At 38.8% G+C, this 24,638-nt stretch overlaps 1 long non-coding RNA gene across 1 annotated transcript in view; it reads right to left on the bottom strand.

Annotated features, from left to right (window-relative positions):
* Positions 1–23,635, bottom strand: part of LOC309966813 — a 40,861-nt gene extending 17,226 nt beyond the window's left edge. Inside the window, exon 1 of the long non-coding RNA XR_014326482.1 lies at positions 23,438–23,635. This is a non-coding gene — a long non-coding RNA (uncharacterized lncRNA). The remainder of the gene's footprint in view (positions 1–23,437) is intronic.
* Positions 23,636–24,638: the final 1,003 nt, after the last annotated feature.

Here is a 24,638-nt window from a genome sequence, read left to right as displayed (position 1 = left end):
TTGTTTGGAGAAGGGAAAATAGAAGTCAAAACTCAGAGAAGACTTTATGAAGTCAGAGAAGTCATGGGGGATAGCTGAGTACACATGCTCTTCATACAACCTCACCATCTTATTTTCCATTCCATACTTCCTACTCACAAAGTGAGCTCTACCACTGACTCCATTCTTGTCTCTTTATGCTTCACATGAAAAACTGGGGAAATATGTTCATGACTTTGCAAACGACCTTGGCAGCTTTACTTCCATTGGCTTCTATAAGTTTTAAGAATGAGGCCTTGGGGCTTCCGGGAAGATGGCGGAAGAGTAAGACGCGGACATCACCTTCCTCCCCACAGATACCCGAGAAATACATTTACATGTGGAACAACTCCTACAGAACACCTACTGAACGCTGGCAGAAGACCTCAGACCTCCCAAAAGGCAAGAAACCCCCCACGTACCTGGGTAGGGCAAAACAAAAAAGAATAAACAGAGACAAAGGACAGGGACGGGACCTGCACCAGTGCGAGGGAGCCGTGAAGGAGGAAAGGTCTCCACACACTAGGAAGCCCCTTCGCGGGCGGAGACTGCGGGTGGCGGAGGGGGGAAGCTTCGGAGCCGCGGAGGAGAGCACAGCAACAGGGGTGCGGAGGGCAAAGCGGGGAGATTCCCGCACAGAGGATCGGTGCCGACTGGCACTCACCAGCCCGAGAGGCTTGTCTGCTCACCCGCCGGGGCGGGCGGGGCTGGGTGCTGAGGTTCGGGCTTCGGTCGGAGCACCGGGAGAGGCCTGGGGTTGGCGGCGTGAACACAGCCTGCAGAGGGTTAGTGTGCCACGGCTAGCGGGGAGGGAGTCCGGGGAAAAGTCTGGAGCTGCCGAAGAGGCAAGAGACTTTTTCTTCACTCTTTGTTTCCTGGTGCGCGAGGAGAGGGGATTAAGAGCGCTGCTTAAAGGAGCTCCAGAGACGGGCGCGAGCCGCGGGTAAAAGCGCGGACCCCAGAGACGGGCATGAGACGCTAAGGCTGCTGCTGCCGCCACCAAGAAGCCTGTGTGTGAGCACAGGACACTATCCACACCCCGCTTCCGGGGAGCCTGTGCAGCCCGCCACTGCCAGGGTCCCGGAAGCCAGGGACTACTTCCCCGGGAGAAGGCACGGCGCGCCTCACGCTGGTGCAACGTCACGCCGGCCTCTGCCGCCGCAGGCCCGCCCCGCACTCCGTGCCCCTCCCTCCCCTCCCGGCCTGAGTGAGCCAGAGCCCCCGAATCAGCGGCTCCTTTAACCCCGTCCTGTCTGAGCGAAGAACAGACGCCCTCCAGCGACCTACACGCAGAGGCGGGGCCAAATCCAAAGCTGAGCCCCTGGGAGCTGTGAGAACAAAGAAGAGAAAGGGAAATCTCTCCCAGCAGCCTCAGAAGCAGCGGATTAAAGCTCCACAATCAACTTGATGTACCTGCATCTGTGGAATACCTGAATAGACAACGAATCATCCCAAATTAAGGAGATGGACTTTGAGAGCAAGATTTATGATTTTTTTCCCCTTTGCCTCTTTTTGTGAGTGTGTATGTGTACGCCTCTGTGAGATATTGTCTGTATGGCTTTGCTTCCACCATTTGACCTAGGGTTCTATCCGTCCGTTGTTTTTTTTTTTTTTCTCTTAATAATTATTTTTTTATTTTAATAACTTTATATTTTATCTTAATTTTATTTTACTTTATCTCCTTTCTTTTTTTCCTTCCTTCCCACCTTCCTTCCTTCCTCCCTCCCTCCTTTCTTTCTTTCTCTCTTTCTTTCTACTTCTACTAATTCTTTCTTTCTACTTTTTCTCCCTTTTATTCTGAGCTGTGTGGATGAAAGGCTCTTGGTGCTGCAGCCAGGAGTCAGTGCTGTGCCTCTGAGGTGGGAGAGCCAACTTCAGGACACTGGTCCACAAGAGACCTCCCAGCTCCACATAATATCAAACGGCAAAAATCTCCCAGAGATCTCCATCTCAACACCAGCACCCAGCTTCACTCAACGACCAGCAAGCTACAGTGCTGGACACACTATGCCAAACAACTAGCAAGACAGGAACACAACCCCACCCATTAGCAGAGAGGCTGCCTAAAATCATAATAAGTCCACAGACACCCCAAAACACACCACCAGACGTGGACCTGCCCACCAGAAAGACAATATCCAGCCTCATCAGGCAGAACACAGGCACTAGTCCCCTCCAGCAGGAAGCCTATACAACCCACTGAACCAACCTTAGCCAATGGGGACAGACACCAAAAACAACGGGAACTACGAACGTGCAGCCTGCAAAAAGGAGACCCCAAACACAGTAAGATAAGCAAAATGAGAAGACAGAAAAACACACAGCAGATGAAGGAGCAAGATAAAAACCCACCAGACCTAACGAATGAAGAGGAAATAGGGAGTCTACCTGAAAAAGATTTCAAAATCATGATAGTAAAGATGATCCAAAATCTTGGAAATAGAATAGACAAAATGCAAGAAACATTTAACAAGGGCCTAGAAGAACTAAAGATGAAACAAACAACGATGAACAACACAGTAAATGAAATTAAAAATAATCTAGATGGGATCAATAGCAGAATAACTGAGGCAGAAGAACGGATAACTGACCTGGAAGATAAAATAGTGGAAATAACCACTGCAGAGCAGAATAAAGAAAAAGGAATGAAAAGAACTGAGGACAGTCTCAGAGACCTCTGGGACAACATCACACGCACCAACATTCGAATTATAGGGGTTCCAGAAGAAGAAGAGCAAAAGAAAGGGACTGAGAAAATATTTGAAGAGATTATAGTTGAAAACTTCCCTAATATGGGAAAGGAAATAGTTAATCAAGTCCAGGAAGCACAGAGAGTCACATACAGGATAAATCCAAGGAGAAACACGCCAAGACACATATTAAGGAAACTGTCAAAAATTAAATACAAAGAAAACATATTAAAAGCAGCAAGGGAGAAACAACAAATAACACACAAGGGAATCCCCATAAGGTTAACAGCTGATGTTTCAGCAGAAACTCTGCAAGCCAGAAGGGAGTGGCAGGACATATTTAAAGTGATGAAGGAGAAAAACCTGCAACCAAGACTACTCTACCCAGCAAGGATCTCATTCAGATTTGATGGAGAAATTAAAACCTTTACAGACAAGCAAAAGGTAAGAGAATTCAGCACCACCAAACCAGCTTTACAACAAATGCTAAAGGAACTTCTCTAGGCAAGAAACACAAGAGAAGGAAAAGAACTACAATAGCAAACCCAAAACAATTAAGAAAATGGGAATAGGAACATACATATCAATAATTACCTTAAATGTAAATGGATTAAATGCTCCCACCAAAAGACACAGACTAGCTGAATGGATACAAAAACAAGACCCATATATATGCTGTCTGCAAGAGACCCACTTCAGACCTAGGGACACATACAGATTGAAAGTGAGGGGATGGAAAAAGATATTCCATGCATATGGAAACCAAAAGAAAGCTGGAGTAGCAATTCTCATATCAGACAAAATAGACTTTAAAATAAAGACTATTACAAGAGAAAAAGAAGGACACTACATAATGATCAAGGGATCGATCCAAGAAGAAGATATAACAATTGTAAATATTTATGCACCCAACATAGGAGCACCTCAATACATAAGGCAAATACTAACAGCCATAAAAGGGGAAATCGACAGTGACACATTCACAGTAGGGGACTTTAACATCCCACTTTCACCAATGGAAAGATCATCCAAAATGGAAATAGATAAGGAAACACAAGCTTTAAATGATACATTAAACAAGATGGACTTAATTGATATTTATAGGACATTCCATCCAAAAACAACAGAGTACACTTTCTTCTCAAGTGTTCATGGAACATTCTCCAGGATAGATCATATCTTGGGTCACAAATCAAGCCTTGGTAAATTTAAGAAAATTGAAATCGTATCAAGTATCTTTTCCGACCACAATGCTATGAGACTAGATATCAATTACAGGAAAAGATCTGTAAAAAATAAAAACACATGGAGGCTAAACAATACACTACTTAATAACGAAGTGATCACTGAAGAAATCAAAGAGGAAAGTAAAAAATACCAGAAACAAATGACCATGGAGACACGACGACCCAAAACCTATGGGCTGCAGCAAAAGCAGTTCTAAGAGGGAAGTTTATAGCAATACAATCCTACCTTAAGAAACAGGAAACATCTCGAATAAACAACCTAACCTTGCACCTAAAGCAATTAGAGAAAGAAGAACCAAAAAAAACCCCAAAGTTAGCAGAAGGAAAGAAATCATAAAAATCAGATCAGAAATAAATGAAAAATAAATGAAGGAAACGATAGCAAAGATCAATAAAACTAAAAGCTGGTTCCTTGAGAAGATAAACAAAATTGATAAACCATTAGCCAGACTCATCAAGAAAAAAAGGGAGAAGACTCAAATCAATAGAATTAGAAATGAAAAAGGAGAAGTAACAACTGACACTGCAGAAATACAAAAGATCATGACATTACTACAAGCAACTCTATGCCAATAAAACGGACAACCTGGAAGAAATGGACAAATTCTTAGAAATGCACAACCTGCCAAGACTGAATCAGGAAGAAATAGAAAATATGAACAGACCAATCACAAGCACTGAAATTGAAATTGTGATTAAAAATCTTCCAACAACAAAAGCCCAGGACCAGATGGCTTCACAGATGAATTCTATCAAACATTTAGAGAAGAGCTAACACCTATCCTTCTCAAACTCTTCCAAAATATAGCAGAGGGAGGAACACTCCCAAACTCATTCTACAAGGCCACCATCACCCTGGTACCAAAACCAGAAAAGGATGTCACAAAGAAAGAAAACTACAGGCCAATATCACTGATGAACATAGATGCAAAAATCCTCAACAAAATACTAGCAAACAGAATCCAACAGCACATTAAACGGATCATACACCATGACCAAGTGGGATTTATTCCAGGAATACAAGGATTCTTCAATATATGCAAATCAATCAACGTGATACACCATATTAAATTGAAGGAGAAAAACCATATGATCATCTCAATCGATTCAGAGAAAGCTTTCGACAAAATTCAACACCCATTTATAATAAAAACCCTGCAGAAAGTAGGCATAGAGGGAACTTTCCTCAACACAATAAAGGCCATATATGACAAACCCACAGCCAACATCGTCCTCGATGGTGAAAAACTGAAAGCATTTCCACTAAGATCAGGAACAAGACAAGGTTGCCCACTCTCACCACTCTTATTCAACATAGTTTTGGAAGTTTTAGCCTAGCAATCAGAGAAGAAAAGGAAATAAAAGGAATCCTAATTGGAAAAGAAGAGGTAAAGCTGTCACTGTTTGCAGATGACATGATACTCTACATAGAGAATCCTAAAGATGCTACCAGAAAACTACTAGAGCTAATCAATGAATTTGGTAAAGTAGCAGGACACAAAATTATTGCACAGAAATCTCTGGCATTCCTATACACTAATGATGAAAAATCTGAAAGTGAAATCAGGAAAACAGTCCCATTTACCATTGCAACAAAAAGAATAAAATATCTAGGAATAAACCTACCTAAGGAGACAAAAGACCTGTATGCAGAAAATTATAAGACACTGATGAAAGAAATTAAAGATGATACAAATAGATGGAGAGATATACCATGTTCTTGGATTGGAAGAATCAACATTGTTAAAATGACTCTACAACCCAAAGCAATCTACAGATTCAATGCAATCCCTATGAAACTACCACTGGCAGTTTTCACAGAACTAGAACAAAAACTTTCACAATTTGTATGGAAACAGAAAAGACCCCAAATAGCCAAAGCAATCTTGAGAACGAAAAACGGAGCTGGAGGAGTCAGGCTCCCTGACTTCAGACTATACTACAAAGCTACAGTAATCAAGACAGTATGGTACTGGCACAAAAACAGAAAGATAGATCAATGGAACACGATAGAAAGCCCAGAGATAAACCCACACACATATGGTCACCTTATCTTTGATAAAGGAGGCAGGAATGTACAGTGGAGAAAGGACAGCCTCTTCAATAAGTGGTGCTGGGAAAACTGGACAGGTACATGTAGAAGTATGAGATTAGATCACTCCCTAACACCATACACAAAAATAAGCTCAAAATGTATTAAAGACCTAAATGTAAGGCCAGAAACTATCAAACTCTTAGAGGAAAACATAGGCAGAATACTCTATGACATAAATCATAGCCAGATCCTTTTTGACCCACCTCCTAGAGAAATGGAAATAAAAATAAACAAATGGGACCTAATGAAACTTCAAAGCTTTTGCACAGGAAAGGAAACCATAAACAAGACCAAAAGACAACCCTCAGAATGGGAGAAAATATTTGTAAATGAAGCAACTGACAAAGAATTAATCTCCAAAATTTATAAGCAGCTCGTGCAGCTCAATAACAAAAAAAAAACAAACAACTCAATCCAAAAATGGGCAAACGACCTAAATAGACATTACTCCAAAGAAGATATACAGACTGCCAACAAACACATGAAAGAATGCTCAACATCATTAATTATTAGAGAAATGCAAATCAAAACTACAATGAGATATCATCTCACACCAGTCAGAATGGCCATCATCAAAAAATCTAGAAACAATAAATGCTGGAGAGGGTGTGGAGAAAAGGGAACCCTCTTGCACTGTTGGTGGAAATGTAAATTGATACAGCCACTGTGGAGAACAGTATGGAGGTTCCTTAAAAAACTACAAATAGAACTACCATATGACCCAGCAATCCCACTACTGGGCATATACCCTGAGAAAACCGTAATTCAAAAAGAGTCATGTACTGAAATGTTCATTGCAGCTCTATTTACAATAGCCCAGAGATGGAAACAACCTAAGTGTCCATCATCGGATGAATGGATAAAGAAGATGTGGCATATATATACAATGGAATATTACTCAGCCATAAAAAGAAACGAAATTGAGCTATTTGCAATGAGGTGGATAGACCTAGAATCTGTCATACAGAGTGTAGTAAGTCAGAAAGAGAAAGACAAGTATCGTTTGCTAACACATATATATGGAATTTAAGAAAAAAAATGTCATGAAGAACCTAGGGGTAAGACAGGAATAAAGACACAGACCTACTAGAGAATGGACTTGAGGATATGGGGAGGGGGAATGGTAAGCTGTGACAAAGCGAGAGAGAGGCATGGACATATATACACTACCAAACGTAAGGTAGATAGCTAGTGGGAAGCAGCCGCATAGCACAGAGAGATCAGCTCGGTGCTTTGTGACCACCTAGAGGGGTGGGATAGGGAGGGTGGGAGGGAGGGAGACGCAAGAGGGAAGAGATATGGGAACATATGTATATGTATAACTGATTCACTTTGTTATAAAGCAGAAACTAACACACCATTGTAAAGCAATTATACTCCAATAAAGATGTAAAAAAAAAAAAAAAAAAGAATGAGGCCTCTTAAACCCTAAAGAAGGATTTCCTGTCCTATGAGACGAGTCGTGAGACTGTCCCAAGACTTAGCAAATGTATGAAGTCTCCAGATCCTTATTCACTCTCTTGAAAGGTGTTAGAGGACTGTGCTTTTAGGAGGGTTTGGAGCATATTTAGTGATGAATGGTGAGTCCAGAGTTGGGCTCATGTTAGCAAACTTGAACTTAGCCTCTCTCAAGTCTTTCTTTCAGACAATGCTGTAATCAGTGTCATTCAGTGAGTGCGCTTTGTTTTCCTCACTCCCGATAGTTTCTTGGCATTTTCAGAGAGTTCTCACTGCTGTTGCTGAGTTTTCCAGTCCCAGGAGACCCAGCAATTTTCCTCCATGTCTTGCTTCACTGGTGCCAGGTATGCTGAATTCTTCACTGAAAACTTGATGGTCAAATCTACAGTGTCCATAGGGTCAGTAAGGGTAGAAGCCCTGGTGCAGTCAGACAAATCCCCACAGCAAGGAGGGTTTTCATTGCACTGATGGGGATCTCTACAAGTCACTGTCATTCTTTAATTCAACAAATATTTATTAAATAACTACTACGATTGAGGCACTATGGAAGATATAAATATGACACAGTTTGTTTTTAAGAAAAAACCTAATACTTATTAAATAACTACCATGTACCATATTTTACATATGTTATTGCAACTAATACAACAGCATTTTGAGCTTGGAAATATTATCCCTGTTTGACAGATGAAGAAACTGAAGCTTGAAGAATTTAAGTAAGGCTCAAGATCCTACAGTTGGTAAGGAGTAGAGACGCAACTGTTTGATTCCATGAGATAAAGTCATCTTAATGTGGATGAAAAGACAGTTGCTTGGATAACTAGAATTCAAGGCAACATGTGATAAGTATAACAAGAAACTAAAATGTTTAATGTCATAAGACTTCGGAGGAAAGAGATAAGAACCTGGCCCCACGAAAAATGAGCCCCTTCTTTCCCACTGGTTGGTAGAGAGAAGAAACACCTTTGAAATATATTGGAATTCAGTGTTGCATTTAATTAGGTTAAAGGTTTGTGCATAAGATTGTTCACATTTCTCTGCTTGGTACTGCCACACGTTGGTTTATCAGATCTCAAAACGCCCTGCTCAGGAGACCGGCTGGGGATTAGTGGTGCCAGGCCAACAAGAGCCCTCCTAACCCCAGGATAGTTTTCTGGTATCAGGAGCCAGTCCTGTTTTCTCCTCCTGAAAAAGATATCTACAAATCTGAAGGAAATTTTTCATTTTTCCATTCCAAATGAAGTAATTATTGGTAAGTAGGTACTAAACAATTGGCTGGCTATGTGAAAAAAAAATATGCAAACTATAAAATGTACTGAAATAAAATCATTTTTCCACATTGGGTAGCAAACTTTAATTACCTGACATCTTTTGATATCTAGTTCTCATGTTGGAACCCAAAATAATATAGTAATGAAACACATTTTATACAGTACATCACGGTACAGTACAATTCCCTCAGTCCCTCTGAGATAAGTGGGAATTATTTTCCCCAATTAGAGAATATATATATATATTTAAATATATATATATTTCTATATTTCTATATATATATATTAGAGAATATATATATATATATATATAAATATATATATATATTTCTAAGGTTCAAGAAAAGTAAGTATCTTTCCAGGACCACAGAGCTAGTGAGTACAAAGCTAGACTTATAGCCCAGATCACCCAGTTGCAAGCTGCATGCTCTTTCTATGCGTGATGTGGTTTCACAGTGTGTATGAGGATTGACTCTTTACTTTTCATCATCAAAGGTGGCACTCTAAGATGGCGATTTCCTTTGCCAACCTTGCCCTCAGCAAAATTCACATTAATTCACATAAATCTCAGCATTTCTTCTTTTACCATGAAAGTCTTGCATTTCACGTGACTATATCTATATTACTGAATTTCCATTATTATGACTTTTTGTTATTTTCTAGAATCCGTTATTCTGCATTTGTTATTTTCAGATTTTAAGTCTTTTTCTTCTGTCTACGCTAGATAACCATGCATAGGAAATGACACAAGTGAATAGAAGAATTGGATCCACATCTAGACATAGTAATGGGTTACTATTTCAGTAATAACCTTAAAAAGCCGATCAAAAAAAATCACTCAAGGAAAGCTTAGTTTGTTTGGGTAAAACCCAAATTTAGTGATAAGTTTTCCACACAAATATCTGAAATATTGGCATCCCCACAGTTCCAAGGAGAAGCACATAGGCAGGTAAAGACGATATATATATATATATACTTGCATCTGCAAATAAGAACAAGTGAATACAGAAAATCTCATAGTATTAAAAGATTTCCTGTATACGCCCAGTTTTTAAGCAAAAATTTAAGGTGTACAATATGATGATTTGATATACATGAACTTTTTACTGTAATCAGGCTAATTAACATATCTTCTCACATCAGTTACCATTTTTATATGTGATGAGAGTACATGAAATCTACTCTCTTAGCAATTTCCAATATTGACTACAGTAATATTAACTATAGTCATCATCTTGTACATCAGATCTCTAGACTTATTCATGCTATATAACTCCAACTTTGTACCCTTTGGCCAACATTCCCTCATTTCCCCCACCTTCCCGTCCTTGGTCACCACTATTCTACTCTCTGCTTCTAGGTACTCAACTTCAGATTCCACACATAAGTAAAATCATGCAATTTTTTTTTCTGTGTCTGGCTTATTTCATTTAGTATAATTCCTCCAGGTTTATCCACGTTGTTGCAAATGGCAGGATCTCCTTCTTTTTAAGGGTGAATTATATTCCATTGTATATGCATACACCGAAAGTTCTTTATCCATCCATCTGTTGATAAGCACTTAGTTTGTTTCTATATCTTGGCTATTGTGAGTAATGCTTCAATGAACATGGGGGGTGTAGACATCTCTTCAAAGTACTGATTTCATTTCCTTTGGGTATATTCCCATGAGGAACTGCTGGATCGTATGTTATTCTATTTTTAGTTTTTTGAAGAACCTCCATACTGTTTTCCATAATGGTTATATGACTTTATAGTCCCACCAATAGTTTACAAGTGTTCCCTTTTCTCCACATCCTTGCCAACTTCCTTCCTTCCCCCCTCCTTCCCTCCCTCCTTCCCTTTCTTTTTTTCCCTTTCTTTCTCTCTTTCTTTCTTTCTGATAGTAGCCATCCTAACATGTGTGAGATAATATCTCACTGTTATTTTGATTTGCATTTCCCTAATGATTAGTGATGTTAAGTACCTTTTCATATACCTGTTGGCCATTTGTATGTCTTCTTGGGAAAAATATCTATTGACGTCCTTTGACCATTTTTTTAACTGGGTTGTCTGGTTTTTAGTTATTGAATTGTAAGTGTTCCTTATATATTTTGGATATTAACTACCATCACATAGATAACTTGCAAGTATCTTCCTCCAGTTCGTAAGTTGCCTTTTCATTTTGTTGACAGTTTCCTTTGCCATACAGAAGCTTTTTAGCTTGTTGTAGTCCTACTGCTTAGTTTTGCTTTTATTATTATTTTTTTCTTTGCCTGAGCTTCTGTTGTGACATTCAAAAAATTGTTGCCAAGACCAATGTCAAGAAGTTTTCTCCCTATGTTTTCTTCTACAAGTTTTACAGTTTCAGGTCTTAAGTTAGTCTTTAATCTGTTTTGTGTTGATTTTGTGTATGGTATAAAATAAGGGTTCAATTTCATCCTTTTGCATGTGGATATCCAGTTTTCCCAACACTATTTATTGAAGAGACTATCTTCTCCCCATTGCATATTTTTGATGAAAAAACTCTGACCAAATATGCTTGGGTTTATTTCTGGGCTCTCTATTCTGTTGCATTGGTCTATGTGTCTGTTTTTATGCTGGTACCATACTGTTTGATTACTATAGCTTTGTAATATTATTTGAAATCAGGAAGTGTAATGCAGCCAGTTTTGTTCTTGCTGAAGATTGTTTTCATGATCTTTAGTACTTCCATACAAATTTTATAATTTTTTTTCTATTTCTGTGAAAAATGCCATTGGAATTTTGAGAGGGATTGTGTTGCATCTGTATATAGTTTGGGGCAGTATGGATACTTTAACATCATTAATTCTTCCAGTCTATGAACACAGTATATCTTTCCATTTACTTGTGTTTTCTTTAATCTCTTTCATCAGTGTTTTTCAGTTTTCAGAGCACAGATCTTTTGCCTCCTTGGTAAAATTTATTCCAAACTATTTTACTCTTTTTGATGCTACCATAAGTGGATTGTTTCCTGGATTTCCTTCTCAGTTGGAGCATTGTTGGTGTAAAGAAATGCAACTGATTTTTGTATGTTGATTCCATATCCTGCAATATTACTCAGTTTTTAAATTAGTTCTAGCAGGTTTTTCACATGTGTGGAGTCTTTAGGTTTTTAGGTATATCATATCACATCATCTGCAAACACAGATACTTTGGCTTCTTCCTTCCCTATTTGGATGCCTTTTATTTCTTTTTCTTGTCTGACTACTCTTGCTAGTACTTCCAGTACTATGTTGAATTGAAGTGGTAAAGTTGGGAATCCTTACTTTGTACTGGATCTTAGAGGAAAAGCTTTCAGGTTTTTCCTCATAGATTATGATGTTAGTTGTGGGCTTGTCATACCTGGTCTTTTTTGTTTTGAGGAAATTCTCTTTTATGCCTATATGTGGAGAGTTTTTGCCATGAATGGATGTTTAACTTTGGCACATGCTTTCTCTGCATCTATTGAGGTGATCAAGTGTTCTTTATCTTTTATTCTGATATGACTAGTTTTAAAATTTCTTATTTTTTTATTCACAGAACTCAGTATCACAAAACTATTGATCTGCATTTATGACTATTATACCATGAAAAATAATTGTGAAAATTTAATCCACCCCTACCCTGCCACACTTTGGGAACACATTTATGTTCTCAAGACACTGGGCTTCAGTATCTTCACTTCTCCTGCTGATATGTGTTGGGTTTAGCAATGTGTTACCAGGCCATGAGCTTATCAGTTGGCGATAGTCTAGAAGGGCAGTTAAAATGGCCAAGTTTATGCAAAGTTGCAGAAAAGAGAACCTGCAGTAGGGAGGAAAAAACTCATAGAAATATGAACTTTTCAATCCCTCTTCCTTCAGCTACAGGATTCTGCAGGGGCCACTAGAACTCTGTTCTCATTTATCTAATACTTGGCCTTAGCAGATTCAGAATGGAGAGAGAAGCTTACATTGCAATAATAAGATATATGAACACCATATTGAGCACTTCCTATTTGTCAGGGACTGTGTAATTTTTTACCTACAAATAGTCTTTTATGGAGCAAATAACATAAGATTCAACTTGTGAGGGTATATCTGAGGCACAGCGCTACTTCATGGAAATGGGGTACACACAGAACTCCCCCTTCATTACTGCCTCCTGCAAGAATGACCTTTGCTGAGACATTTAGCATCTTGGAAAGACAAAGTACAATAGAAAAATACTGGGTTGTTCAAACCCCTCCAACATTTGAGAGCTTTTAATAATTAACGATCAGACCATTTAAGAGTGTGTCATTTATCACTCTCCTTACCATCTTGTCATAGTTTTTAAAAAAATGGAAAATCTAAAACCAAACATGTAAAAATAATTTTCTTCCTTTAATTCATGAAAAAAACTTTAAAAAACTTTTGTCATTTTAAGAAAACAACTAAAAATAAATAATCAGCAGGACCCAAAATATTGGATGCAACTTTCTAACTTCTCTACCTCAGCTTACCTATCTGTGAAATGGGATTAACAATGGTGCACTACACCTGCAGAGGAGTATAAATTTAATAAGCTTTTCAAACCTCTGCTTTGTAATTCTCAGAGGAAAAGGCACTCTGTAAATATGAAGTAATCTTATTATCATGCCTCATTATCTGAGCTAATATTAACTGTAGAAAAGTTATGTCAAATAACATAAAACGGATATTGGAATAAAACTGCAGTCTGATTTTGCTGTTTCACTGTTTATTCTGGCAAGTGAGGATAAAATAAGCATGAAGGAGAAATAGATGGCAAACCCTCTGATCATATTTTACCACCAAAATTCCAACCTAGAAATAACAAGTAATGATAACATAGCACAATTCCTGGTTCTGCCAATGTCTGAAATAAAAATCAACTCAGATGGAGCATGCCAGCTGAAAATAAATATCTTTTTTTAAAAATACCCTACTATGAAAAACCATAATGCCATCCTGATAATTGGCCAGTAGCATCATTTTTCACTACTTAATGTTTAGCACATCATTAGCAAGAGTAAAAATGTCAAGAATCTCATACAGATATTGTTTCCATTATTGTGAAATGTTCAAGTGATTCTCATGCAAGGACAGCTTACTCTGTAAGTCAAGTGCATGGTTTTTACAGCGAACTAAAAATGTTCTATGACTGGTTGAAAACATTGGACAGAACAGGAATGGTGCCCACATCTCACGACCTTCTAGTTAATGTTTTATTCTTTGCACATTTATTTTGAACAAACCTCAAGTCTCTTAGCCCAAGGATAAGTATCTGAGCTTTTGCAAAGTTGATCTGCAAAATCGAATCTGAAGCTCATCCCCAAACACAACGATAAGCTAATCCTTTGTGTTGGTACAGCGCAATGTGATTTTTAACACTTTACAAACTTTCTCTCATATACTTCCTTCAAACCAGGGGAGTATCTTCTTTATCTCTATTTTCCTTTTGCAGTTGTGCTGATGCTTCTGAGTTGAAGGAATAGCAAGTAAAACAATTTGTAAGTGTTCTTCATTGTCATCATAAAGAATTTATTAAAGACTCGTGTGGAAAACTGTGCTATGAAGTACTTTAAGATTATATAAAAACCATAGGTGGCCAATGTGACCAAAGACCAGATTGTCACCAGGAGTTCAAGACAATGCAAGAACAACACTGGATCATCTGCCTGGAGATCTGGTTTTAAGAATAAGTAACAAATTCTCTAAGCCTAGTTTCCTCATTTATCTACCTCCAGGGACAGATGTGAAGAGCTCAGTGAGATTAATTTATAAATGGTAAAATTTACTCATGTAAGACTTTTATACCTTCTCATCCACCCATATTTACATTGAAAAAGAGAAATAGGTAGAAGTAAAACACACAAGGGAAGTCGAGAAATGTTACAGGGGTAGCAATAAATCTCTGCAAGACTTCCTTTGACATAGTTCTTTAACAAAATATTCTTCTAACAAACATTTCTTTCAGAAAGTTTCTAATCTCCAGCCTAGAGCCCTCATCATGAAGTAATGTCCCAAACATCATACCTAATTTGTTTTGACCACTAAATAGGCCACTACATGGTCCCTACAATAAGCCCCAAATTATATTATAACCCTAATTAATACCTGCAATGATGGGCAGACATTAGTTTGGTATGTGATGACCAAGGACTGCAACCCTTAATTGGCAATTTTGCCATACTCAGCAGTATTTGTTGCCCTCTGTCATTCAAATTACTTTGTTCCAACCCTGTCATCCCATTGGGCTTTAATGCCTACAGTGTCCGAAAAATCCAGCCTAATGCTTTCTTGGTGACTAGCTCTAGTTCAAGGGTCATAATGTCCCCCAGGATGTGGAGGGTCTCAGATCTACCAGGAAGGCATCACCCCACATTTTACAAGAGAAATTATGATTAGAGAATTAAATATGAAGTCCACTTTCTCAGGAATGGGGTTCAGTGGAGGGCACCTAGGTTTCCTAAAGCAAGTTCACAAGCCTTAAAGCTTCGGCCCTATGAACAATCTGTCTTTTGACATTTTTTTTCCTCTCAGAGGTGTTCTGGAAAGCAGAGCATGTGGGAGCATAATAAAAATGAGTCATATGGGGGTGGAGGACCTCCCCACTAGGGGACTGGCATTTAGAGATAAATAGACTGTGAGAAGGTTACTGAAATTGCATTTTCACTGGCCAAGTTCGTTTTTTCAGTGACGTAGCAATGTAAAATAAAACACAATACAATGGCTACGGAGGATTGTTAGCGATAAATAGCACAGGAGACAGACTCACATGTACTATGTTTTTCCCACTGCAGATTAATAAAAGAGGCAATTATCTAATAAAAAAATGACTGTTAATTGCTACCAGTTAAGTACTACTACCGTTAGTACTATTAAGTACTATTAGTATTGGCGAGATTTACTTCACCTTCTGCTGCTTGGAAATTTGACATCATTCCTGGCTTCTACCTCTCCCCCCAGTTACAATCCACTGGAAAAGAGAAAGTGACAAGAGCCATTTAATATGTCACAACACAGAGTGAGGGGAAGAAGTGCTGGAAGTGGGGCTTTTCAAAGAGAGTCGAGGAAATAATCCAGCATGATGATTACAGAATATGCTTTTTTCCTCCTTTCTCCCTCCTTTTCTGTAGGGGTTTATTTTGGTTTTGTTTTTCTCATTTTATTGCTGATGTGTTATTCCTGAAGGGTGTGTTCTTGCAGGTTTATGGCTCAGACTAATGAAATTGCTCTAAACAACATTTTGATCTTGGAAGGTCACCCAGAGTGCTATACCTTTCCTTTAATGATTCAGGTCTGGACCAGGCATTTCCCAGAATTGAGATGGTAATGAAGTCATTAGTTTCTTCCTACTTGAAGCCCTGGCTAGAAAGCAGAATTCTATGGGCAAAGTCTGAGTGGGCTTTTTTCATAAATCTCACACCCAGCTGAGCTGTAACACCTGTTACATTTTCCCAGGAGTTCGAGCCATAAGACCATTTCCAATCTATTTGCTCTTCTTCTTGCACAGGACACTGACAAAGGCAGGGGTCCCTGTTTTCTAAGGCACTGCTAATTGAAAATCTCTGGCTGGTGCAAATGTGAACTCAAACCCACAAGAGTTCCAAATAAGGCCCCCATGATTATTTCCTGCTCTTTTTAAAAATAGCCTTTATAAATGCAGGTTATACACGATTAATTTGTTTGAGGGAAAAATAGTCGTTGAACCTCTTGCCCCCAATAAACTTTTACTTTCCATGCAGTTTAAAAAAAAAAGAAAAAGAAAGAAAGAAAAGAAAGGGAAAATAATAAAACCCAGAGATCAGCTAACCCTACAAGCCCTGTGTTTGTGAGAATTAGAGGGTGGGTGTAGGGTAGCATTAAAATGTATTTGCTTTTGTTTTGTGCTTTCAAAATCTTCTCTATTTATTAGATTTGCACACAAGGATTGAGAAGAAAGTTGAGTCCAATGATTGAGCAAATGTAAAGTGATTACAATGGCACGTTTTAAAAAAAAAAAAAAACTAGTCTCAAAAACCAAATAATTAAAATGGGAGGAAATTTTCCTGTAGGATCCTTGAAAGGAAAAACAAAACACATTCGTCTGTAGAAAAGATGGGCATTTCTGGCCCTGATAACAGTCTGTGGGAAAAAACCCTGAAAAACAATGTTATCAGATCTCAGACGACATTTGACAGAAAAAAGAATGACTAGAAATAAAGTTGATATAAACCCATTCACAGTTATATAGTCCTCTGGGAGTCAGAGCACCTTAAGAATCTGAATCTTAAAGATAAAACTTTGGGGACCATAACCCACAAATCAGAGCCGGGAATCAAGCTGTTCCCTGTGGTCCTACCAACCGTGTTCTCTTCACCCAAAACCACTAAAGAAATGGACTGCCTTTGAATTCTGTACTGTGCTTCACTGATGTTTTGTGGTTTGGTGGTTTGTTCATTTGGGGTTTTGTTGTTGTTTTCAAGTGCATTGCTTGTGGTCATTGTTGTGGTTTGAGTTGGGTACCTTTGTATGCCTCACTCTTAAGGCACATCCTCATTAACTATAGTCCTTCTAGCCTAACAATTGAGAATATGGCCTCTCACTCACTTTCAATTATGAAAGAGGAGTATGCATCAGCAGGAAGAGGGCTATCATTTCAATACAAGAGGAAAAAAATAGCAAATACATTTCAGCAAATATGTTTTTAGGAAAAATGGTTGAGGAACTGTATTCCTACAGCATGTTGTTTTAGTTCTACTATGAAATCTGCATGCAGTTCTAAATCTGATTTTGAAGAGAGCTGAGACACTCAGAACCTTCAGGGAACACTTATTCAAACCGTTTCTAAAGCATATATGAATCCATTAAAAATAGATCTGGTTGCCTATTTATTGAAGAGGAAAGAGGTGCACAATATGTCACTAAGTGAAAAGCTTTTAAGTTGATCCATTTGTAAATTGCCATTGTTTTGGTAGGTCAAAAACGGTCAAGTATCTATAATTTCAACTTAAATACTATTCAAGATAATATGATCTCATTTTGTTGTTTAATATACACTCTAAAAAGTTATTGGTAGTTTTTCCTGGTAAGGAGATTGTGGGTAACTTTTAACTCATTTCTTCTATTGGTTTACCTATATTTTTTGCTTTTTCTGGAATAATCTCTGGGTTCTCCCTGGAGCTCCAGGCTGAAGATGAAATACTTCAGAAACATTAGCTATTCTTTTTTGGCTTCTGTTAATCTTCACCCCAATTCTCAGACTACTTGTACTAGTAATGAGTTTTTTGGGTTTTTTTTTCCCAACCCATATCTCACCAATTCTGACTTTATCTATCACCAATTCTGACTTTATCTATATAAGCTATAGAGTCAGACAATTTAGTAACTTAAGAATTAAATTGGATTAGTGAACAAATCTATAATCGACCTTGCTTACTTTTTTTCTCACTTCAACCTGCTATAAAAACAATGTGTCACAATTCTTTTCAGAGTATTTTATGTTCCCGTCCACTGCACTGAAAATTAAAAGATATGTTCCTACAAAGGAAAAGTCAAGCAAAACAATGATTCTTAATAAACTGAATCTAAATTTCTAGAAAAAAAATATGATCAAGGTGCCGGCCTCTTCTTTGTTAAGAAAGCAACACAGATTCTGTCAGAAATATCTTCTCTCATTTTCAGAAGTTTGAGTTATTTCTAGATTCTTCTATCTCCTTTCCACCATTTGCTTCTTTTGACTCCCTGCTTGTCAAGGGAGTGATTTTTTGACTCTGCGTGCATGATTGCCAAGTCTTACACTTGTTCCTTCTTCCTGTATTTGGTTATTGATGTCCTACAGGACTTTACTACCCTGTTTCACCAGTAGGTTCTGCCACATCTATTACAATACTTTCTGTATGATAGTAGGGCCTCGTTTGATCAATATTCTATTCTGTATGTATTGGTGATGAATATTGGTATTCGTCATCTTCCTAAGAGCTCAGGGTTTATTTTATTTTTATTAATTAATTAATTTATTTATTTATTTATTTTGTGGTACGCAGGCCTCTCACTGTTGTGGCCTCTCCCGTTGCGAACACGCCCAGGCTCAGCGGCCATGGCTCACGGGCCCAGCCACTCTGCAGCATGTGGGATCTTCCCGGACCGGGGCACGAACCCGTGTCCCCTGCATCGGCAGGCGGACTCTCAACCACTGCGCCACCAGGGAAGCCCTCAGGGTTTATTTTAAAAGGAACTATTACATTATTTAGGTTGGCAATACTGATCTATATTTTAATTAGGGAAAGTTGAGCAAAAATAATTTAAAACTCTCCCCATCAAGGGAGGTAGCATGAAGCAGTAGAAAGAAAATTGCCATCAGGAAAGGCTGTAGCCCAGATTCTATGACGACATGTGACTTAGAGCATATGTCACTTAACCTCTAGGGGCCTTAGGTCAGTATCTGTAAGATAAAAGATTTTCAAGAGACAGAACTTAGGTCTTTCTGTTTATACTTTTGTCTGACTCTCAACTCATTAATCCACAGATCCTCTTTGAATTCCTACATGGCTCTGATGCAACATCAATTTTCTACGATGACCAATAACCAAGAGTAGTTGGTCCACCAATCCTGTGGTTCCCGCAGTTCTGGAACTCCGTTGAATCTTCAGTTGCCTAGGCAGAGAGATTTAAAGTTTGTTCTTTACTATGTCTTCATGGCTCTTCTGTTGATCAAGGCTCAGCGAGAACTCTGCTCCTGACAGATAACTTGGTGGGTACAGGTAACCCTGCTGAATAAACTCCTCCTTAGAAACACCTGGTAGATTTGAGTTTCATCGTGTGCACTGATGTCCTGTACCATATTCAGGAATTTCCCAGACTCTCATTCTTCCCTAAATTCCCACCCAAATTGCACCCCACTGGAATAAGAATGGAAATCAACTAGGAATGTTGTCTAGAATCAAAAAGGAATTTTTTTTTCTCAGTTTCAGGTAATAAAAGTAAAAGGGCAGGGTGATCTTTGAATTTTCCCGGAGAAAAATTAAAATGTTCTTTATTAGTTGCTACAGTGCCCCAGGAAGGGATTCCCCACTCCCCTTTTTTTAAAATAAGAGCTTCCCCTTCCCTATACAGCCCTTTTGATACAAGTGAAAAAATTCCAAATTCCTCATTTGTTTAGCCTGAAAATCCCCTGCACATTCCCACAAACTACTTCCTTTTCTCTCTTTTTAGCAAGACTCCCCTCTCTCTCTTTAATGAAGAGAAGTTCAGAGGGTTTTTCCCATGAATAGATGGCAGGCACCTGGGAGTTATGAATTTTAAAGTGATCATTTTCTTTCAGCCCTGCCGGACAATGGGCATCTCCTTTTGACTCACTTTCACAGCTTTGAGAGGCTCTCAGATCAGCCACATTCCAATCGGACTGGAGTCAGATCAGAGCTGTGCTGGACCGCATCAAGGTCTCGCACAGAAAGACAAGGAGCAGATGGCCGGCACCGAGCTCTCCTCCCCTTTCAGCGCGCAAAGGCAGGCAATGTGGGAAAGCGTCTGCCCGGCATTGCCTATTGATCCCTGAATAGAACCACCGCATGCCACCAGCCTGTAGGTATGAACCTCTGTTAACAGATGGTGAGATCATTATGAGCAATTAATTCCTTTAATGTATCAGTGGGAACATGTTGGAAGGGATGATGCAAGCATTGAGTGAATAGTGAACTTCTCACTCCTGGGGGAGCAAGCAGGAGCTACCTTCGGGGGCGGCTGGGTATATCTTCCCAGCCTGCAGCCTTCTGGCTCCGGACAGGAGCTGCGAACGGGCTGCACAGAACTGAGGTGTGGTTTTCATTAACTAATTGTGACTCCTTCCCTTCCGCGTCGTGATTAATGCCAGATTGGTCTCTAGATCATTTTTATACACAAGAACTATCCAAAAACACAGCGAGAAACAAAAACAATATTTGTCAGTTAAGTCCGACATGCATAGGGAATTATTTCACAGAAATCAGCAGAGTATCAGGTTATGGGTCACTTTCGCTAACCACAACTATAGTTGTGACAGTTCTCAGTTTAAAATAACGGTTTCTTTCAACAAAGTTAAAGCGGTGGTAAAAGTATGCTCATCCCACTGTCTGAGTAGGAAAACTGAATGTTTGGATGCATTATAAATGGGTAGATTTAAAAGAGGGTATTTTAAAAAATACGAATTCACATGTAGGGTGAATTTGAGCAAATGACACATGTAGCAAATTATCCTCCCTAGTATAAGATGGAATATTTTTTTTAAAATTTCAGTAACAATGTGAAAATGACTGTCAGGGGCCAACTGGAAAAAATGGTCACCTTCTTATTTAGATATTTCTCTGATTCATTATCAATGAGATGATGGCATTTTTTGCATGTTTTCCTACCCTTAAAAATAATATTTCGTAGTAGGGGTGTTTTTCTTTTACAGGCAAAAGAATCTTAGGACACAGTACAGATCATAGGGTAGCCCTTAGATTTTAAGAAGATAGAAAATACAGGAACAGGAAATACTGGCAACTATTCACTTAATTCATATTTAAATGACACTTTTTGCTTGTAATTAAGACACTTAAGTAGTGTCTCTGTTCATGAAATTTACATAGCTGTACAATAGCTTGCCTAAATGAACAGCAAATGGCAGTTAACCTTGAAGTGTATTATCTTAATGAATAAATCTGGCTTTAATTCAATAAATTAAAAACAGAAATAATATTGCAAAAGACTTTTAAAAACAGACTTGCCATCCCCCATAAATACAGCATGGTACTGTTTATAGTTGGGTTGGAATGCTCGGACATTTTCCAGTATGATTTTAGAGCTCTAAAAGCATTCCAGTACACATTCACTATTTTTCCATCATTGTTTCCAAAGCAAATCAATGTCACTTTCTGGAAATCATCAATAAGAATATCTGAACACTGAATCAAGACACCTAAGCATGCTTATTTGAGATGGGTCTTCATCTGGGCTCCCAATTCCTCTACCTCCATGGGAAATTTGGAAATTTTTTTTCCAATTTTATATCGCGGAGGGTCCTATGACATACAGAAAAGACTAGAGGAAAACATATTTCTTACATAGGAAAGAGACATTCCCACTACTTTTGCATTTAAATCAGATTTACAAGGTCTGCAAATCCCTTCAGCATAAGAGAACCGACAAAAGATGCTGAATGCTTCCCTCCCAAAGTTTGTTGCATTAATCAGCGCGATCATGTTTCAGTGATTATATAGTTAAGGAGAAGAAATCATGCAATATGTTTTTATTTGCATGAAATAAGTTAATGAGGGACCACCTGTGCCTTGTATCAGTTTACTGGGGGAAAAAGCAGAACACAGGTGTTCTAAGAGCATCTTGGTAGATTTTATACATTAATTTAAAAACACTAAAACCTAAAATCATTTATCAGAATCCAGCGGTGTATATTGCTCAGGAATAACCCATATACACACAGTCATAAATAAAAATCATTGTGAAGAAATTCCTGGTTTCTTGGCAGCAAGGGGGAAAAAAAAGCTGTAATTCATTCTTTCCTCGTTCTCACAGTGTTCTCTATTGTACCATCTGCAATATACAATGTACATGCTCAGCCATAACCCGTAAGGCTGGAAAAGAAGCATTCACACTGTGAATTACCATTTTTCCCAGCATCGAGCTCTAGTCAAAGACAGCACAATAATAAACTAGAAGCTCCTTTGTCTGTTAACATTGTTCTTCATTACTACATGAAAAGCAAATTGTCTCTGTACAGAGGAAGAGTGGCACACACAGCCATGGGAGTAGGGGGAGGGATTTGCCTCTCTCGCTGACTGCCTCACATACACAGAGGCCACTCATCTATCTTTCCCCACCGGCCCACCCAACTGCGCCTTCCCAATCATTTCATCTGCAGGCACATTGGGCAGAAATCCCTTGTTCAGTTGGGTGAGATGCTGGATTAAAGACTCCTGGGATGCTTTTACACTGCATATCCTGAAGCTTACATCCACAGATTTCTTTCTTTCTTTTTTTAAGTCACTTCAGTGTATCCCTTTATAATATTTGGGAGAAGTGATGCTTATCAGAGATGCTCTTTTTTCCCCCCAGGGCTAAATAGAGTCTGCAAGTTATTGTGGGTTATGGGGGCTCTTAAGAGCCAAATGAAAAGGCAGCAAGCAAACAAACAAAACATTAAGAGCAGAAGATGTATATATCTATGTATATATATATATAGTATAACAAGTACATGGTAACAGTTACTGTGAAAGTTAAGAAAATACACAGATTAGACCAGAACTACCGGAAAGGGTCCTTATAATTGAAATAAGTTACTTATTAGAAATTAATGATTTTCTGAGGGTTTTTTTTCTTTTAGATGTAATAGATTCCAACAAATCTTGCAACACAAGCTTCCATACAAAAACTATACTCAATTAAAAGATCGTAACTATCTTCTCATATGGAGGCCAATGGCCAAACCCAAGTCCATGATTTTTTTTGTGTGTGTGTGTGGTACGCGGGCCTCTCGCTGCTGTGGCCTCTCCTGTTGCGGAGCACAGGCTCCAGACGCGCAGGCTCAGAGGACGTGGCTCACGGGCCCAGCCGCTCCGCAGCATGTGGGATCTTCCTGGACCGGGGCACGAACCCGCGTCCCCTAGCATCGGCAGGCGGACTCTCAACCACTGTGCCACCAGGGAAGCCCCATAATTTAAATCTCAAAGAAACTTACCTCTTCATGACATCTGATAGGAGCCTCAAGGGATCATTTCCAGAGTGTGTTGCTAGAGAGGTCTTCCAGGAGAGGCTGAAGGGTGCTCTGTTACACAGGACGTGGGGAACCGAAATCATGTCTGCTAACTCAACTCTGCTGACCAGAGTCTGGCTGGATGAACTCAATTGCTGAATATCAGTTCCAAAGTAGTTCAATTTGTGTAGTTACTGTTAAAAAGAAGTTGAGATCTCATCAGACAGGTAAAAATCATTGGGGGAGGAATGTCCAAATCAACTCTGGACATAAAACAGCTGTTTCTACACTGTCAGGTTTTGCAGTATCATTTTCTGCATGATTGCTAGTTTTTCTTGCTTGCCCATGGGAATAATACCTGGCTCACTAAATTGTCATGAGGCTTTAAGGAAATCACATCATAAAATAACTATAGTAGTTCTCTCTAATATAGTATGTTTTCAGTAAATGCCAGTTGTCTTTTCAGATATAGATGAACATTTGATTTTAACTTAGGGGGGAAAATACTTAATTGCAAAGTAGTATATTCGCATTTGTTCTGTCCCTAGGAGACAACTTTTGTGTATTTTTAATGTGCAATACTTGAAAGACCACCTTGAGAAATGGTAAAATGTTTGTGGAGGTAACTGTGACAATCTTTCTCTACTCTGAAATTCTGTTATTCTAGAACATTCCCAAATATCTAAAGTTCATGTATTCAACCCAGAAATCGAGTCTATTCCCCTAGAGCCTGCAACTATATTCTGTCTAAAGAGAAACCCGCCTCTGTATTTTTACCATACACCACATGACTTAGGGCTAGTTTTGACTTAGGCTGGCTCATCCTGTGTAAACAAGACACTGACATCACCAGGACACAGAAAGGAATAAACTCGGTCTGTGCCCATGAGAAAGTGGTAAAAATACATGAGTCACATCAGAAACATCTGTCTTCAATCCCAAGTTAAGGACTTCCCAGGCTAAGGGGCAATTTGTGAATCACATGATCTACTCTCCAACTCAAACTGTGTGCTCATTTGTCTTAATCCTACTAAAACGTAAAAGGATAACTGATGGTGTCTCTTTTTTAATAATACTGCTTTTCCTTGAAAGTTTGCATGCTGGTTTCCAAATTGTTACAACAAATATATTTTTTCTTTTCTAATTTTAAGCTTGAATGCTCCCTTCTTAATTTGGAGTAACAACA

The sequence above is a fragment of the Leucopleurus acutus genome, assembly GCF_964270905.1.
Source record: "Leucopleurus acutus genome assembly, chromosome: 10".
Classification (NCBI taxonomy): domain Eukaryota; kingdom Metazoa; phylum Chordata; class Mammalia; order Artiodactyla; family Delphinidae; genus Leucopleurus; species Leucopleurus acutus.
The sequence above is the reverse complement of the archived record's forward strand: the minus strand, read 5'-3'. Positions and strand labels throughout refer to the sequence as shown.